We start from the raw sequence: 23,325 nt of genomic DNA on the forward strand, positions 1-23,325 counted from the left end.
AATCGCTATGAAGTTTTTTTGATACCCTTAAAATGCATGTATGCTCGATTGAATCACTATGAATTTCTTTTGATAACCCGAGAAAACATATATGCATGAATTAATCACTATGAATTTTCTTTGACAACCTTAGAACACATATATGCAAGATTGAATCACTCTAATTTTTCTTTCAAGGCATTAGAACACATATATGCTTGAATGAATCACTTTGATTTTTTTTTGATAGCCCTAGAAAACATATATGCATGATTGAATGACTATGAAATATTTTTGACAACCTTAGAACACATATAAGCTTGATTGAATCACTATGATTTTTTTTGCAGCCTTATAACACATATATGCAAGATTGAATCACTATGAATTTTTTTTGACAGCATTAGAACACATATATGCCAGTTTGAATCATTATGATTTTTTTTTACAAACATAAAACGCACATAAAAAAATTTTTGGCAGCCTTACAAGTTTGAAATTGAATCAATATAATTTTTTTTGACAGACTTAGAAATTTGATTGAATCACTAAGAATTTTTTTTGACAATCCTAAAACACATATATGCATGATTTAACCACTATATATTTTTTTTTACAGCATTAGAACTCATATATGCATGATTGAATCACTTTGAATTTTTTTTGACAGCCTTAGAACACATATACGCAAGATTGAATCACTATGAATTTTTTTTGACAGCCTTAGAACACATATATGCATGTTTGAATCACTATGGATTTTTTTTTACAACCATAAAACACATATACAAATTTTTTTTGGCATATACTATAAATCACTTTGAATTTTTTTGACAGCCTTAGAACACATATATGCAAAATTGAATCTATAAATTTTTTTTTTGACAACCTTAGAACACATCTGTGCGTGATTGAATCACTATGATTTTTTTTGACAACCTTAGAACACAAATATGCAAGATTGAATCACTATGAATTTTTTTTGATAGCCTTAGAACGCATATATGCATTAAATCACTACAAATTTTTGTTGACAACCTTAGAACACATATATGCAAGACTGAATCACTATAAATTTTTTTTGATAGCATTAGCTCATTTATATGCAAGATTAAATCACTATAATTTTTTTTGATAGCATTAGATGACTTATATGCAAGATTAAATCACTATAAATTTTTTAGTCAACCTTAGTACACATATCTGCATGATTGAATCACTATGAATTTTTTTTTACAGCCTTAGAACACATATATGAATGATTGAGTCACAGTGAAATTTTTTGACAGCCTTAGAACATATATATGCAAAATTGAATCTATACAAATTTTTTTTGGCAGCCTTAGAACACATCTGTGCGTGATTAAATCACTATGAAATTTTTTGACAACCTTAGAACACAAATATGCAAGATTGAATCACTATGAATTTTTGTTGACAACCGCATAACACAAATACGCAGGACTGAATAACTATAAATTTGTTTTGATAGCATTAGATCACTAATATGCAAGATTAAATCACTATAAAGTTTTTTTGATAGCATTAGATCACTTATATGCAAGATTAAATCACTATAATCTTTTTAGGCAACCTTAGTCCACATATCTGCATGATTGAATCACTATGAATTTTTTTTTACAACCTTAGAACACATATATGAATGATTGAGTCACAGTGAAATTTTTCGACAGCCTTATAACATATATATGCATGATTGAATCTCTATATTCTTTTTGACAGCCTTAGAACACATATATGCTTGATTGAAACACTATGATTTTTTTTGAGTGCCTTAGAACACATATATGCGTGATTGAATCACTATTGATTTTTTTTGACAGCCTTAGAACACATATATGCAAGATTGAATCACTATGAATTTTTTTTCACAACCATAGAACATATATATGCATGATTGAAGCTCTATAAATTTTTTTTGACAACTTTAGAACAAATATCTGCATGATTGAATCACTTTCAAACTTTTTTACATCCTTAGAAAACATATATGCATGATTGAATCACTACAAAATTTTTTTTGACACCCTTTGAACACATATTCATGATTGAATCACTATGAATTTTTTTGACAACCTTAGAACACATATATGCAAGATTGAATCACTATGAATTTTTTTTGACATTCCTAAAACACATTAATGCATGTTTGAATCACTATGATTTTTTTTGACAACCATAGAACACATATATGCTTGGTTGAATCCCTATGAATTTTTTTGACAACCTTAGAACACATATATGCATGATTGAATCACTATGTGTTTTTTTTGATAGCCTTTAAACATATATACGCAAGATTGAATCATTATAATTTTTTTTTTAAAGCATTAGAACACTTATATGCATGATTGAATCACTATAAACTTTTTTTGAAAACCTTAGAACACCTATTTGCATGATTGAATCTATACAAAAAAATTTTGACAGCCTTGAAACTGATATAAGCAAGATTAAATCACTATGAATTTTTTTGATAGCCTTAGAACACATATATGCTCGATTGAATCACTATGAATTTCTTTTGATAACCCTCAAAAAATTATATGCATGATTGAATCACTATGAAATATTTTTGACAACCTTAGAGCACATATATGCATTATTGAATCACTATGATTGTTTTTTGACAACCAGAGAACACATCTATGCATGATTAAATCACTATGAAATTTTTTTGATGCATGCTTGAATCACTGTGAGTTTTTTTTAACAGCCTTAGAATATATATATGTATGATTGAATCTCTATAAATTTTTTTTGATAGCATTAGAACACATATGCATGATTGAATCACTATAAATTTTTTCTGACAACCTTAGTTCACATATCAGCATGATTGAATCACTATGAAATTTTTTTGACAGCCTTAGAACAAATATATGCATGATTAGATCACTATAAATATTTTTTTATAGCCTTAGAGCACATATATGCAAGATTGAATCACAATGATTTTTTTGATAGCCTTAGAAAACATATATGCAAGTTTGAATCACTATGATTTTTTTTTGACAGCCATAGAACACATTTATGCATGAATGAATCACGATGAAAATTTTCTTACAGCCTTACAACACATGTATACAAGATTGAATGACTATGATTTTTTTTTATACCCTTAGAACGCAAATATGCTCGATTGAATCACCAAGAATTTCTTTTGATAACCCTAGAAAACATATATTCATGATTGAATCACTATGAATTTTCTTTGACAACCTTAGAACACATATATGCAAGATTGAATCACTATAATTTTTTTTCTCTGCATTAGAACACATATATGCTTGATTGAATCACTATGATTCTTTTTTGATAGCCCTAGAAAACATATATGCATGATTGAATCACTATGAAATATTTTTGACAACCTTAGAACACATATATGCTTGATTGAATCACTTTGATTTTTTTTCACAGCCGTAGAACACATATTTGCATGATTGAATCCCTATGAAAATTTTAATACAGCCCAAGAACACCTATATGCATGCTTGAAACACTCTAAAATTTGTTGAGAACCATAGAACACATAAATGCTTGATTGATTCACTATGAATTTTTTTTTACAACCTTAGAATGCAGATATGCATGATTGAATCTCTATAATTTTTTTTGACTGCATTAGAACATATATATGCCTGATTGAATCACTATAAAATTTTTTTGACAACCTCTCTATGATTAAATCACTATGAAATTTTTTTGACACCCTTAGAACATATATATGCAATTTTGAATCACTACAAATTTTTTTTGACTTGCTTAGAACACATATATGCATGATTGAATCTCTATGAATTTTTTTGACAACCTTAGAACATATATATGTGTGACTGAATCACAATGAATTTTTTTTGTTGCCTTAGAACACATATATGCAAGATTAAATCACTTCTAATTTTTATGACAGCATGAGAACACATATATGCATGATTCAGTCACTATCATTTTTTTTGACAGCCTTAGAACATATATCTGCAAGACTGAATCACTACAAATTTTTTTTGACAGCCTTAGAATACATATTCGCATGATTAAATTATATTGAAATTGTTTTGACAGCCATAGAACATATATATACAAGATTGAATCACTATAAATTTCTTTTGATAGCCCTAGAACACATATATGCATGGTTGAATCACTATGAAATTGTTTTGACATCCTTACAACACATATATGCATGATTGAATCACTATAAAAAAATTTTGACAGCTGTAGAACACATATATGCATGATTGAATCACTACCATTTTTTTGACAACGTTAGAACACATATATGCAGGATTGAATCACTATAAATTTCTTTTGATAACCTTAGAAAACATATATGCATGATTGAATAACTATGAAATATTTTTGAAAACCATAGAACACATATATGCATGATTGAATCACTGTGTTTGTTTTTGACAACCTTAGACCACATACATGCAAGATTGAATCACTTTGAAATTTTTTTGATAGCCTTAGAACACATATATGCCCGATTGAATCACTATGAATTTCTTTTGATAACTTTAGAAAACATATATGCATGATTGAATCACTATAAAATATTTTTGACAACCTTAGAACACATATATGCAAGATTGAATCACTATGAAATTTTTTTGACAGCCTTAATATATATATATATATATATATGTATATATATATATATATATATGCATTATTGAATCACTATGAATTTTTTTGACAGCCTTAGGACATATATATGCATGATTGAATCTCATCAAAATTTGTTTGACAGCATTAGAACACATATGCATGATTGAATCACTATAATTTTTTTTAAGAACCTTGGTACACATATCCGCATGATGAATCTCTATGAAATTATTTTTCTAGCCTTAGAACATATATATGCAATATTGAATCACTCTAAATTCTTTTTGATAGCCTTAGAACACATATATGCAAGATTAAATCACAATGAAATTTTTTGACAGCCTTACAACACATATATCCCTGATTGAATCACTATGATTTTTTTTTAAAGCCTTAGAACATATATATGCATGACTAAATCACTATGATTTTTTTTTGACAGACTTTATACACAAATATGCATGATTGAATCACTATAAATTTTCTTTGACAACAATAGAACACATTCACGATTGAATAAATATAAACTTTTTTTGACTACCTTTGAACACATATATGCATGATTGAATCACTATGAAATTTTTTGACGGCCTTAGTAAACATATAAACAAGATCGAATTACTACAAAATTGTTTTGACATCCTCAGAACACATATATGCATGATTGAATCACTATAAAATTTTTTTGACTGCCTTAGAACACATATATGCATGATTGAATCACTATAATTTTTTTTACACAACCATAGAACACATATATGCATTATTGATTCACTATGAATTTTTTTTGACAACTTTAGGACACTTATATGCATTATTGAATCACTGTGAAATTTTTTTCACAGTCTTAAAACACGTATATGCGTGAGTGAATTACTCTGAATATTTTTTGACAGCCTTAGAACACATATATGCATGATTGAATCACTATAAATTTTTTTTGGCGGCCTTCGAACACATATTTGGGTGATTGAATAACTATAATTTTTTTTGACAGGCTAAGAACACATATATGCATGATTGAATCACTATGAAATATTTTTGACAACCTTGGAACACATATATGCGTGATTGAATCACTATGATTTTTTTTGTCAACCTTAGAACACATATATGCATGATTGAATCACTATGAAATTTTTTTGACAGCCTTAATACATATATATGCGTGATTGAATCACTATGTTTTTTTTTTTACTGTCGTAGGACACATATATGCATGATTGAATCTCAACAATTTTTTTTTGACAGCATTAGAACACATATGCATGATTGAATCACTATAGTTTTTTTTTTAGAACCTTAGTACACATATCTGCATGAATGAATCACTACAAAATTATTTTGCAAGCCTTAGAACATATATATGCATGATTGAATCACTCTAAATTTTTTTGACACACTTAGAACACATATATGCAAGATTAAATCACTATGCAAGTTTATTGACAACCTCAGAACACATATATGCTTGATTGAATAACTATGATTTTTTTTAAGCCTTAGAACATATATATGCATGATTGAATCACTAGATTTTTTTTTTGACTGCCGTTGAACACATATATGTTTGATTGAATCACTATGAAATTTTTTTACAGCCTTAGTAAACATAAAAGCAAGGCCGATTCACTACAAATTTTTTTTTGACATCCTTAGAACCCATATATGCATGATTGAATCACTATGAGTTTTTTTTGACAGCCTTAGAACAAATATATGCATGATTGAATCACTATAAAACTTTTTTCACAATCGTAGAACACATATATGCATTATTGATTCACTATGAGATTTTTTTGACACCTTTAGGACACTTATATGCATTATTGAATCAGTATGAAAATTTTTTCACAGCCTTAAAACACATATATGCATGAGTCAAACACTATGATTTTTTTTTACAGCCATAGCACACATGTAGGCATAAATCACTATGAAATATTTTTGACAACCTTCGAACATGTGTATGCATGATTAAATCACTACAAATTTTTTTTGACAACCATAGAACACATATATGCATGATTGAATCACTATGAAATTTTTTTGACAGCCTTAGAACACATGTGCAAGATTCAATCACTATAAATTTTTTTTCATAATCGTAGAACACATATATGCATTGTTGAATCACTATGAGATTTTTTTTGACAACCATACCACCCATGTATGCATGATTGAATCACTATGATTTTTTTTTCAGAGCCTTAGAACACATATATGCAAGATTGAATGAAGATGAAATCTTTTTCACACCCTTTGAACACATATATACATGATTGATTCACAATAATTTTTTTTTGACAGCCTTAGAACACATATATGCATGATTAAATCACTATGAATTTTTTTTCACAGCTTTAGAACACATATACGCATGATTGGATCACTAAGAATTTTATTTTGATAGCCTTAAAAGACATATATGCATGATTGAATCACAATGATTTTTTTTGACATCCTTATAAGACATATATGTATGAATGAATCACTCTAATTTTTTTTTGATAGCCTTAGAACACATATATGCAAAATTGAATCACTATGAATTTTTTTTGACAGCCTTAGAACACATATATGCAAGATTGAATCACTATGAATTTTTTAGACAACCTCAGAACATGTATATGCATGATTGAATCACTATGATTTTTTTTGACAGCCTTAGAAAAGTAATACAGAGGATTGAATCAAAAAGAATTATATGCATGATTGAATGACTATAAACTTTTTTTGACAACCTTAGAACACATATCTGCATGATGGAATCAGTTTAAACTTTTTTTGACAGCCTTAGAACACATATAAGCAAAAGATTGAATCACTAAGAAAATTTTTGGATAGCCTTAGAACACATATATGCTCGATTGAGTGACTATGAATTTCTTTTGATAACCTTAGAAAACATATATGCAATATTGAATAACTATGAAATATTTTTGACAAACTTAGAACACATATATGCATGAATGAGTCACTATGAATTTTCTTTGACAAGCTTAGAACACATATATACAAGATTGAATCACTATGAATTTTTTTTGATAGCCCTAGAAAACGTATATGCATGATCGAATCACTATGAAATATTTTTGACAGCCCAAGAACACATATATGCATGTTTGAAATGCTAATTTTTTTTTTAAGAACAATAGAACAAATATATGCACGATTGAATCACTATGAAATTTTTTGACACCCTTAGAACACATATGCATATTTGAATCCCAACAAATTTTTTTGACAGTCCTAGAACACATATATGCATGATTGAGTCACAATGAATTTTTTTTGACAGCCTTAGAAGACATATGCATTGTCGAATCGCTATAGTTTTTTTTACAACATTAGATCCCATATATGCGTGATTGAATCACTTTTATCTTTTTTGATAGCCTTAGAACACATATATGCAAGATTGAATTACTATGATGTTTTTTAATAGCCTTAGAACACATATATATTTGATTGAATCACTATAAATTTTTTTTGATAGCCCTAGAAAACATATATGCATGATTAAATCACTCTAATTTGTTTTTGACAACCTTTGAACACATATATGCATGATTGAATCACTATTGATTTATTTTTGATAGGCTTGATCACATATATGCTTGTTTGAATCACAACGAAATTTTTTTGGCTGCCCTAGAATACATATATGCATGTTTGAATCACTATGAATTTTTTTTGACAACCATAGAACGCATATACACAGTTTTTTTGACTGCTTTAGAACACATATATGCAGGATTGAATCACTTTAAATTTTTTTAACAGCCTTAGAACATATATATGCATGATTGAATCTATACAATTTTTTTTTCACAGCCATAAAACACATATATGCATGATTGAATCACTATGAATTTTTTTGACAACCTTAAAACACATATATGCATGATTGAATCACTATGAAACGTTTTTGATACCCTTAGAACACATATATGCATGATTGAATCACTATGAATTTTTTTTTACCGCCTTAGAACACATGTACGTAGGATTGAAACATTGTAACATTTTTTTCATAGCATTAGAACACTTATATGCGTGATTGAATCACTATAGATTTTTTACACAACCTTAGAACACATATATGCATGATTGAATCACTATGAAATTTTTTTGATAGCCTTAGAACACACATATGCATGATTGAATCACTCTTAGAACACATACACGCAGGATTGAATCACGATAATTTTTTTTGACAACATTAGAACACTTATATGAATGATTGAATCACTATAAAGTTTTTTTGACAACCTTTGAACACATATCTGCATGATTGAATCACTTTGGATTTTTCTTGACAGCCTTAAAAGACATATATGCAAGATTGAATCACTATGAATTTTTTTTTACAGCCTTAGAACACATATATGCTCGATTGAATCACTATAAATTTCTTTTGATAACCCTAGAAAACATATATGCATGATTGAATAACAATGAAATATTTTTGAAAACCATAGAACACATATATGCATGATTGAATCACTGTGTTTGTTTTTGACAATCTTAGAACACATACATACAAGATTGAATCACTTTGAAATTTTTTTGATAGCCTTAGAACACATATATGTCCGATTGAATCACTATGAATTTCTTTTGATAACTTTAGAAAACATATATGCATGATTGAATCACTATGAAATATTTTTGACAACCTTAGAACACATATATGCAAGATTGAATCACTATGATTTTTTTTTGACAACCTTAGAACACATATATGCACGATTGAATCACTATGAAATTTTTTTGACAGCCTTAATATATATATATATATATATATATATATGCATTATTAAATCACTATGATTTTTTTTTGACAGCCTTAGGACATATATATGCATGATTGAATCTCAATAAATTTTTTTTGACAGCATTAGAACACATATGCATGATTGAATCACTATAATTTTTTTTTAAGAACCTTAGTACACATATCCGCATGATGAATCTCTATGAAATTATTTTGCTAGCCTTGGAACATATATATGGAATATTGAATCACTCTAAATTCTTTGTGATAGCCTTAGAACGCATATATGCAAGATTAAATCACACTAAATTTTTTTTGACAGCCTTACAACACATATATCCCTGATTGAATCACTATGATTTTTTTTTAAAGACTTAGAACATATATATGCATGACTGAATCACTATGAATTTTTTTTGACAGACTTTGAATACAAATATGCATGATTGAATCACTATAAATTTTCTTTGACAACATTAGAACACATTCACGATTGAATCACTATAAATTTTCTTTGACAACATTAGAACACATTCACGATTGAATAACTATAAACTTTTTTTGACTGCCTTTGAACACATATATGCATGATTGAATCACTATGAAATTTTTTGACGGCCTTAGTAAACATATAAGCAAGATCGAATCACTACAAAATTGTTTTGACACCCTCAGAACACATATATGCATGATTGAATCACTATGATTTTTTTTGTGAACCTTAGAACACATATATGCATGATTGAATCACTATGAATTTTTTTTGTAATACATATATATGCATGATTGAATCACTATGAATTTTTTTTGACAGCCGTAGGACACATATATGCATGATTGAATCTCAACAAACTTTTTTTGACAGCATTAGAACACATATGCATGATTGAATCACTATAGTTTTTTTTTGAGAACCTTAGTACACATATCTGCATGAATGAATCACTACAAAATTATTTTGCAAGCCTTAGAACATATATATGCATGATTGAATCACTATAAATTTTTTTGGACAGCATTAGAACACATATAAGCATGATTGAGTCACTATGAATATTTTTGGACAACCTTAGAACACATATCTGCATCACTGAATTTCTATGAAATTTTTTTGACAGCCTTAGAACATATATATACATGCCTGAATCACTATGATTTTTTTTACTGCCTTATAAAACATATATTTAAGGTTGAATCACTATTAAATTTTGTTGACAACCTTCCAACACATATAATCCATGATTGAATCACTATGAAAATTTTTTGGCACAAAATGTTTTTGACAGAACACAAATCTGCATGATTAAATCAAAATGATTTTTTTTGACAGCCTTAGAACACATATATCCATGATTGAATCACTATGATTTTTTTTTGAGAGATTTAGAATACAAATATGTATGATTGAATCATTATAAAAATCTTTTGACAGCATTAGAACACATATAAGCATGATTGAATCATTGTAAATTTTTTTTCACACCCTTAGAACAAATATCTGCGTGGTTGAATCACTATAATTTTTTTTTGATAGCCTTAGACACGTATATGCAAGATTGAATCAGGTTGAAATGTTTTTGACAACCTTAGAACACATATCTGCATGATTGAATCACTATGAATTTTTTTGATAGCCTTAGAACACGTATATGCAAGATTAAATCACTATAATTCTTTTTTGGCATGACTAGAACACATATATGAATGATTGAAGCACTATGATTTTTTTTGACAACCTTACAACACACATCTGCATGACTGAATCACAATGAAATTTTTTTGACAGCATTTGAAAAAATATGTTCATGATTGAATCAGTACCAATTTTTTTTGACAGCCTTAGAACACATATATGCACGATTGAACCACTATGAAATTTTTTGGATAGCCTTAGAACACATATCTGCATGATTGGATCACTATGATTTTTTTTTTATAGCCTTAGAACATATATATGCATGTTTGAATCACTATAAATTTTTTTTGATAGCCCTAGATACATATATGCAAGATTGAATTAGGTTGAAACATTTTTGACAGCCTTAGAAAACATATCTGCATGATTGAATCACTATAATTTTTTTTTTAGAGCCTTAGAATACGTATATGCAAGATTGAATCTCTATAATTCTGTTTTGGCAGCACTAGAACACATATGAATGATTGAAGCAGTATGAATTTTTTTTGACAACCTTACAACACATATCTACATGATTGAATCACTATGAAATTTTTTTGACAGCCTTTGAACACATATATATATATATATGATTGAATCACTATGAATTTTTTTGGCAGCCTTAGAAAACATATATGCAAGATTGAATCACTATGAATTTTTTTTGACAACCTTATAACACATATATGCATGACTGAATCACTATGATTTTTTTTTTACACAATTTTTTTGACAACCTTAGAATACATATATGCATGATTGAATCACTATGAAATTTTTTTGACAGACTTAGAACACATATATGCAAGATTGAATCATTATAATTTTTTTTTTACAGCAATTAGAACACATATATGCATGATTGAATCACTATGAATTTTTTTTGATAACCTTAGAATGCATATCTGCATGATTGAATAACTATAATTTTTTTTTGAAATCCTTAAAACACATGTATACATAATTGAATCACTATGATTTTTTTTTGACAACCTTAGAAACCATATATGCAAGATTGAATCACTATAAAAAATTTTTGACATCCTTATAACACATATATGCATGACTGAATCACTATGATGTTTTTTGACATCCTTAGAACACAAATCTGCATGATCGAATCACTGTGAAAGTTTTTGGACGGCCTTAAAACACATATATGCATGATTGAATTACTATAAAAAAAATTTCACAGCATTTAAACAAATATATGCATGATTGAATCATTTTAAATTTTTTTGGACAACCTTATAACAAATTTTTGCATCAATAAATCACTGTAAATTTTTTTTGACAGCCTTAGATACATATATGCATTTTTGAATCACGATGATATTTTTTTGACAGTCTTAGAACATATATCTACATGATTGAATCACTATGAAATTTTTTTGACAGCCATAGAACACATATAGTCAAGATTCAATCACTATAAAATTTTTTTGGCAGCCTTAGAACACATATTTGAATGATTGAATCACTCTCAAATTTTTTTGACAACCTTAGAACACATATCTGCATGATTGAAAGACTATGATTTTTTTTTTACAGCCTTAGAACACAAATATACGTGATTGAATCATTATGATTTTTTTTGACAGCCTTATAACACATATATCCAAGATTAAATCACTATAATTTTTTTTTGACAGCATTAAAACACATATATGCATGATTGAATAACTATGATTTTTTTTTGACAGCCTTAGAACACATATATACGTGATTGAATCACGATGAAATTTTTTTGACATCCTTAGAACACATATCTGCATGATTGAATCACTGTGATTTTTTTTTGACAACCTTACAATACATATATACAAGATTGAATCACTATGAAATTGTTTTGACAGCCTTAGAAAACATATATGAAAGATTGAATCTCTATCAAATTTTTTTCACAACCTTATAACACATATATGCATGACTGAATCACAATGAAATTTTTGTGGCACAAAATTCTTTTGAAAGCCTTAGAACACAAATCGTAATGGTTGAATCACTATGAGAGTTTTTTGACAACCATAGAACGCATATATGCATGATTGAATCAGTATGAATTTTTTTTGAGATCCTTAGAACACATATATAGAGGATTGAATCACTATGACTTTTTTTTGACGGCCTTAGAACACATATATGTATGATTGAATCACTATATATTTTTTTAGACAACCATAGATCCAATATATGCATGATTGAATCACTATAATTTTTTTTTGACAGCCTTAGAATATATTTCTGCATGATTGAATCACTATGAAATTTTTTTCACATTCTTATAAGAAATATATGCATTATTGAATCACTTTGAAATTTTTTTGACAGCCTTAGAACACATATGTGCATGATTGAATCACTATGATTTTTTTTGACATTCTTAGAACACATATATGATAGATTGAATCACTATGAATTTTTTTTTACAGCGTTGGAACACATTTATGCAATATAGAATCACTACGAATTTTTTTTGACAACCTTAGAACACATATATGCATGATTAAATCACTATAATTTTTTTTTGACAACAATAGAACAAATATATGCATGATTGAATCACTATGAAAATTTTTAAACAGCCTTACAACACATATATGCAATATTAATCACTATGAATTTTTTTTGACAGCCATAGAACACATATTTGCATGATTGAATCACTATGAAATTTTTTTGACAGCCTTAGAACACAGATATGCAGGATTGAATCACTATGTTTTTTTTTACAGGCTTAGAACACATATATGCTGATGGCAGAAAGTCCAATCACACCCAGCCCGTTAAGAAAAGTGGCATTGAGTATAACAGACATCGCTTCAGCATAGAGTGGATGACGACAGAAAGGCTAAGAAGATGGGCAGTCAGTGTAGTCAAGAATGTTTCCAAAGATACTGGCATGAGGATGGTAGTTTCTCATAATCTCATATGATTCTAAGAGATCAAGTCTACCAGCGCTCAGTAGACAAACCACACCAGCAACTACTGGACTTGCAACACTGGTGCCTGAAAGGCTTTTGCAACCTGTGCTAATCTTGAGGCCCACAATTTCTCGTCCATATGCAAACAATATCTGGTTTTACATGCCCATAACCATGTGGAATCTCCCAGGTACTCATGCCATGTGAAGAAAAAGAAGCTATATGATCATCTTAATCAGTGCCACCAACACATATTTAAGATTGAATGACTATGAAATTTTTTGGACAGCCTTAGAAAACATATTTGCATGATTGAATCACTATGAATTTTTTTTGACAGCCTTAGAACACATACGCATGAGTGAATCACTATGATTTTTTTTTTACAACCCTTAAACACATATATGCATGATTGAATCACTATAATTTTTTTTTGACAACCTTAGAACACATATGTGCATGATTGAATCATTATGAAATTTGTTTGACAACTCTAAAAGACATATATGCATGATTGAATCACTATATTTTTTTTTGGCAGCATTAGAACACATATATGCATGATTGAGCCACTATGAATATTTTTTGACAACCTTAGAACACATATCTGCATGATTGAATCACTATGAATTTTTTTTGACAGCCTTAGAACACATATATAGATGCTTGAATCACTATGAAAATTTTTTTACAGCCTTATAAAACATATATTTAAGATTGAATCACTATTAAATTTTGTTGACAACCTTCTGACACATATATGCATGATTGAATCACTAAGAAATTTTTTTGGAACAAAATGTTTTTGACAGAACACAAATATGCATGATTGAATCACAATGAATTTTTTTTGACAGATTTAGAACACATATATGCATGATTGAATAACTATGATTTTTTTTTAGAGCCTTAGAAAAAATGTATGCAAGATCGAATCACTAAGAATTTTTTTTGACATCTTTAGAACACATATATGCTAGATTGAATCACTATAAATTTTTTTTGACAACCTTAGAACACATATATGCATGATTAAATCTCTATAAATTTTTTTGACAGCCTTAGAACACATATAACCAGGATTGAATCACTATAAAATTTTATTGATGGCCTTAGAACAAATATCTATATAATTGAATCAGTGCAATTTTTTTTGATAGCCTTATTACACATATATGTATGATTGAATCACTATAAATTTTTTTTGACAATAATAGAACAAATATATGCCAGATTAAATCACTATAAGTTTTTTTTGACAGCCTTTGAACACATATATGCAAGATTGAATCACTATGAATTTTTTTTATAGCCTTAAAACACATATATATAAGATTGAATCACTATGGAATTTCTTGGACATCCTTAGATAATATATTTGCATGATTGAATCACTATGAAATGTTTTTGACAGACTTAGAACACTTACATGCATGATTGAATAACTATGAATTTTTTTTTAGAACCTTAGAAAAAATATATGCAAGATCGAATCACTATGATTTTTTTTTTACAGCCTTAGAACACATATATGCCAGATTGAATCACTATATATTTGTTTTGACAACCTTAGAAGACATATATGCTTGATTAAATCTCTATGAATTTTTTTTGATAGCCTTAGAACACATATATGTGTGATTGAATCACTAGGATTTTTTTTGGACAGCCTTAGAACACATGTCTGCAAGATTGAATCACTATGATTTTTTTGTTACGTCCTTTGAACACATATATGAAAGTTTGAATCACTATGATTTTTTTTTGACAGCCTTAGAACACATATATGTAAGATTGCATGATTATGAAATTTTTTGGACAGCCTTAGAAAACATATCTGCATGATTGAATCACTATGATTTTTTTTTTACAACCTTAGAACACATATACGCATGATTGAATCACTATGATTTTTTTGACAGCCCTTAAACACATATATGCATGATTGAATAACTATAATTTTTTTTGACAACCTTCGAACACATATGTGCATGATTGAATTATTATGAAATTTGTTTGACAACTTTAAAAGACATATATGCATGATTGAATCACTATAAATTTTTTTTATAGCATTAGAACACATATATGCATGATTGAGTCACTATGAATATTTTTTGACAACCTTAGAACACATATCTGCATGACTGAGTCACTATGAATTTTTTTCCCAGCCTTAGAACACATATATATACATTCTTGAATCACTATGAATTTTTTTTTACAGCCTTATAAAACATATATTTATCATTGAATCACTATTAAATTTTGTTGACAACCTTCGAACACATATCTGCATGATTGAATCACTATGAAATGTTTTTGACAGACTTAGAACACTTACATGCATGATTGAATAACTATGAATTTTTTTTGAGAACCTTAGAAAAAATATATGCAAGATCGAATCACTATGATTTTTTTTTTACAGCCTTAGAACACATATATGCCAGATTGAATCACTATATATTTGTTTTGACAACCTTAGAAGACATATATGCTTGATTAAATCTCTATGAATTTTTTTTGATAGCCTTAGAACACATATATGTGTGATTGAATCACTAGGATTCTTTTTGGACAGCCTTAGAACACATATCTGCAAGATTGAATCACTATGATTTTTTTGTTACGTCCTTTGAACACATATATGAAAGATTGAATCACTATGAATTTTTTTTGACAGCCTTAGAACACATATATATAAGATTGCATGATTATGAAATTTTTTGGACAGCCTTAGAAAACATATCTGCATGATTGAATCACTATGATTTTTTTTTGACAACCTTAGAACACATATACGCATGATTGAATCACTATGATTTTTTTTGACAGCCCTTAAACACATATATGCATGATTGAATAACTATAATTTTTTTTGACAACCTTCGAACACATATGTTCATGATTGAATCATTATGAAATTTGTTCGACAACTTTAAAAGACATATATGCATGATTGAATCACTATAAATTTTTTTTATAGCATTAGAACACATATATGCATGATTGAGTCACTATGAATACTTTTTGACAACCTTAGAACACATATCTGCATGACTGAGTCACTATGAATTTTTTCCCCAGCCTTAGAACACATATATATACATTCTTGAATCACTATGAATTTTTTTTACAGCCTTATAAAACATATATTTATGATTGAATCACTATTAAATTTTGTTGACAACCTTATAACACATATCTGCATGATTGAATCACTATGAAATGTTTTTGACAGACTTAGAACACTTACATGCATGATTGAATCACTATGAATTTTTTTTGAGAACCTTAGAAACAATATATGCAAGATCGAATCACTATGATTTTTTTTTACAGCCTTAGAACACATATATGCCAGATTGAATCACTATATATTTGTTTTGACAACCTTAGAAGACATATATGCTTGATTAAATCTCTATGAATTTTTTTTGATAGCCTTGGAACACATATATGTGTGATTGAATCACTAGGATTTTTTTTGGACAGCCTTAGAACACATGTCTACAAGATTGAATCACTGTGATTTTTTTGTTACGTCCTTTGAACACATATATGAAAGATTGAATCACTATGAATTTTTTTTTAACAGCCTTAGAACACATATATGTAAGATTGCATGATTATGAAATTTTTTGGACAGCCTTAGAAAACATATCTGCATGATTGAATCACTATGATTTTTTTTTGACAACCTTAGAACACATATACGCATGATTGAATCACTATGATTTTTTTTGACAGCCCTTAAACACATATATGCATGATTGAATAACTACAATTTTTTTTGACAACCTTCGAACACATATGTGCATGATTGAATCATTATGAAATTTGTTTGACAACTTTAAAAGACATATATGCATGATTGAATCACTATAAATTTTTTTTATAGCATTAGAACACATATATGCATGATTGAGTCACTATGAATACTTTTTGACAACCTTAGAACACATATCTGCATGACTGAGTCACTATGAATTTTTTTCCCAGCCTTAGCACACATATATATACATTCTTGAATCACTATGAATTTTTTTTTACAGCCTTATAAAACATATATTTATGATTGAATCACTATTAAATTTTGTTGACAACCTTCTAACACATATCTGCATGATTGAATCACTATGAAATGTTTTTGATAGACTTAGAACACTTATATGCATGATTGAATCACTATGAATTTTTTTTGAGAACCTTAGAAAAAATATATGCAAGATCGAATCACTATGATTTTTTTTTACAGCCTTTGAACACATATATGCCAGATTGAATCACTATATATTTGTTTTGACAACCTTAGAAGACATATATGCTTGATTAAATCTCTATGAATTTTTTTTGATAGCCTTAGAACACATATATGTGTGATTGAATCACTAGGATTTTTTTTGGACAGCCTTAGAACACATGTCTGCAAGATTAAATCACTATGATTTTTTTTTACGTCCTTTGAACATATAAATGCAAGATTGAATCACTATGAAATTTTTTTGACAGCCTTAGAACACATATATGTAAGATTGCATGATTATGAAATTTTTTGGACAGCCTTAGAAAACCTATCTGCATGATTGAATCACTGTGATTTTTTTTGACAGCCTTAGAACACATATACGCATGATTGAATCACTATGATTTTTTTTGACAGCCCTTAAACACATATATGCATGATTGAATCACTATAATTTTTTTTTGACAACCTTAGAACACATATGTGCATGATTGAATCATTATGAAATTTGTTTGACAAGTTTAAAAGACATATATGCATGATTGAATCACTATAAATTTTTCTTGATAGCATTAGAACATATATATGCATCATTGAGTCACTAGGAATATTTTTTGACAACCTTAGAACACATATCTGCTTGACTGAATCACAATGAATTTTTTTTGCCAGCCTTAGAACACATATATACATACTTGAATCACTATGAATTTTTTTTTACAGCCTTATAAAACATATATTTAACATTGAATCACTATTAAAATTTGTTGACAACCTTCTAACACATATATGCATGATTGAATCACTATGAAACTTTTTTGATACAAAAATGTTTTTGACAGAACACAAATCTGCATGATTGAATCACAATGAAATTTTTTTGACAGATTTAGAACACATATATGCATGATTGAATAACTCTGAATTTTTTTTTAGAGCCTTAGAAAAAATGTATGCAAGATCGAATCATTATGAATTTTTTTTGACTTCTTTAAAACACATATATGCTAGATTGAATCACTATAAATTTTTTTTGACAACCTTAGAGCACATATATGCATGATTAAATCGCTATGAATTTTTTTTGACATCCTTAGAACACATATATGCAGGATTGAATCACTATAAATTTTTTTTATGGCGTTAGAACAAATATCTGTATAATTGAATCACTGCAAATTTTTTTGGCAGCCTTATTACACATATATGTATGATTGAATCACTATGATTTTTTTTGACAGCCTTAGAACACATATACGCATGATTGAATCACTATGATTTTTTTTTGATAGGCCGTGTCTCAATCCCAGTGTGGCTGATCAGCCCTTAAACATATATATGCATGATTCAATCACTATAATTTTTTTTGACAACCTTAGAACATATATCTGCATGATTGAATTATTATGAAATTGGTTTGACAACCTTAAAAGACATATATGCATGATTGGATCACTATAAATTTTTTTTTACAGCATTAGAACACATGTATGCATGATTGAGTCACTATGAATATTTTTTGACAACCTTAGAACACATATCTGCATGACTGAATCACTATGAATTTTTTTAACAGCCTTAGAACACATATATACATGCTTGAAAACTATGATTTTTTTTTTACAACTTTATAAAACATATATTTAAGATTGAATCACTATTAAATTTTTTTGACAACCTTCTAACACATATATACATGATTGAATCACTATGAAATTTTTTTGGCAAAAAATGTTTTTGACAAAACAAAAATTTGCATGATTGAATCACAATGAATTTTTTTTGACATACTTAGAACACATATATGCATGATTGAATAACAATGATTTTTTTTTTAGAGCCTTAGAAAAAATATATGCAAGATCGAATCACTAAGAAATTTTTTTGACATCTTTAGAACATATATATGCTAGATTGAATCACTTTAAATTTTTTTTGACAACCTTAGTACACATATATGCATGATTAAATCACTATGAATTTTTTTTGACAGCCTTAGAACACATATATGCATGATTGAATCACTACAAATTTTTTTTGTCAGCAATGGAACAAATATATGCATGATTGAATCACTATAATTTTTTTTTGACAGCCTTTGAACACGTATATATGCAAGATTGAATCACTATGAAATTTTTTGACGGCCTTAGAACACATATATGCAAGATTGAATGACTATGAAATTTTTTGGACAGCCTTAGAACACATATATGCATGATTGAATCACTATGATTTTTTTTTAACAACCTTAGAACACATATACGCATGATTAAATCACTATGACTTTTTTTTGACAGCCTTACAACACATATACGCATGATTGAATCACTATGAATTTTTCTTGACATCCCTTAAACACATATATGTATGATTGAATCACTATAAAAAAAATTTGACAACCTTAGAACCCATATTTGCATGACTGATTCATTGTGAAATTTGTTTGACAGCCTTACAAAACATATATGCTTGATTAAATCACTATAAATTTTTTTGACAGCATTAGAACACATATATGCATGATTGAATCACTATGATTTTTTTTTGACAACCTTAGAACACATATCTGCATGACTGAATCACTATGAATTTTTTTTACAGCCTTATAAAGCATATATGCAAGATTGAATCACTATGGAATTTTGTTGACAACCTTCTGACACATATATGCATTATTGAATCACTATGAAGTTTTTTTGGCACAAAATGTTTTTGACAAAACACAAATTTGCATGATTGAATCACTATGATTTTTTTTTTGACAGACTTAAAATACATATATGCATGATTGAATCACTATGATTTTTTTTTGTGAGCCACAAAATAAATATATACAAGATCGAATCACTATGAAATTTTTTTGACAGCCTTAGAACACAGATATATATGATTAAATCACTATGAATTTTTTTTGGCAGCCTTAGAACACATATATGCATAATTCAATCACTATATATTGTTTTTGACAGCAATGGAACAAATATATGAATGATTGAATCACTATGAATTTTTTTTTACAACGTTTGAACACATATATGCAAGATTGAATCACTATGAAATTTTTTTGATGGCGTTAGAACACATATATGCAAGATTATTTGACCATGAATTTTTTTGGACAGCCTTAGAACACATATCTGCATGGTTGAATCACCATTAATTTTTTTTGACAGCCTTAGAACACATATACGCTTGATTAAATCACTATGATTTTTTTTTGACAGCCTTAGAATACATACTCATGATAAAAGCACTATGAATTTTTTTTGACAACCCTTGAACACGTATATGCATGATTGAATCACTATAAATTTTATTTGACAACCTTAGAACACATATCTGCATGATTGAATCATTATGAAATTTGTTTGACAACCTTAAAAGACATATATGCATGATTGAATCACTATGAATATTTTTTGACAACCTTAGAACACATATCTGCAAGACTGAATCACTATGATTTTTTTTTATAGCCCTAGTACTACAAGAAAAACGTGGATTAATGACAGAAGCTATTCGTCGTTAATCCGTCTCCAATTCGTCGATTAACAATTTAGCGATGGATTGGCGACCAATTAATTATGGATGGCATCTGTCGCATAATCTTAGTCACTAATTCATGATAGAACTTATTCGTTGCTACTTCGATCGCTAATTTATGACAGATTAACGACAGACATGATCCGTCCTGAGTACATATTTATTTTAAATTAGCGACGATTAATATCTGTCGCTATTTTAAATTAGCGACGGATAATATCTATCACCAATTCGACGTTAAATTTTAAAAAAAAATTGCTCCCTACCGGGCGGTATTCTGGCAGCAATAGGCTTGACTTGTAGCGCACCACACATACGTTATACCTGAGCGGCCCGGCTCGCCATTGTGGGGTCTTTTGTACAGAACTGGCAGTCTTCGGTGCACTCATAGACGTGGAGGGACTTCGACGAGGCATGATGGGACTTCCGGCAGTGCGTAGGGTGGATGACAAACTAGCTCAAAGTGGTGCAGAAAGCGACCCGGTGGAGAAAGAAGGGGCAAGTCAGGGTCTGCTAGAACAGCGGGCACACAGCGCGCGACAGGCGAAGATCTCTTGGAGGGAGAGGTGCGAGAAGATCTTCTCAAGTGGGTCGGTCGGCAATTGATGTATGGTGGTCTGGCTTGTCGGCTCCATTGGACGCTGGAAAATCGACTCTGCCTAGTCCTCCAACACCAGCGGGCGAATTCGACTACTCTTCTTCCTTGCATTCCTCCACCACAAAATCATCATCATTCGAGAAGTCATCAGTTTAAATTTTGAATGAGGAGAGAGGGAAAATTCCATGCCTCAGCAAAGACGGTTTAAATAAAAAAGTAGCGACGAAATTGTTCCGTTGCTAATTTCGTTGCTAATTAGTGAGGGAAAAATTCCCTCACTATTCCCTTGCTAATTAGGGACAGATTAGCTACGAAATAATTTCCTCACTAATTTCGTCGTTAATTAGCATTTTTTCTTGTAGTGTTTGGTGACAAAAAAATGTCATTGCTAATCCATCGCTCATTAGCGACGGAACTATGAGGGATATATTTCAGTCGCTAATTTTGCAAATATTTTGAATGTTAGTAATGGATAGTTTTCTCTCGGTAATCCGTTAGACATTTGCGACGGAAAAAATTCGTCGCAAAAGTCCGTCGCTAAGCCACATTTTTCTTGTAGTGTAGAACATATATATACAAGATTGAATCACTATGATTTTTTTTTTCAGTCTTATAAAACATATATGCAAGATTGAATCACTATGAAATTTTGTTGACAACCTTCCTACACATATATGCATGATTGAATCGCTATGAAATTTTTTTGGCACAAAATGTTTTTGACAGAACACAAATCTGCATGATTGAATCACAATAAATTTTTTTTGACAGCCATAGAACACATATATGCATGATTGAAACCCTATGATTTTTTTTTGACAGCCTTAGAACACATATATGCAAGATTGAATCACTATATTATTTTTTTTGACAATATTAGAGCAAATATGTTGCATGAATGAATCACTATGATTTTTTTTGACAAGCTGAGAA

This window comes from Nuphar pumila, chromosome 7, assembly GCF_984573655.1.
Source record: "Nuphar pumila chromosome 7, dmNupPumi1.hap1.1, whole genome shotgun sequence".
NCBI lineage: Eukaryota > Viridiplantae > Streptophyta > Magnoliopsida > Nymphaeales > Nymphaeaceae > Nuphar > Nuphar pumila.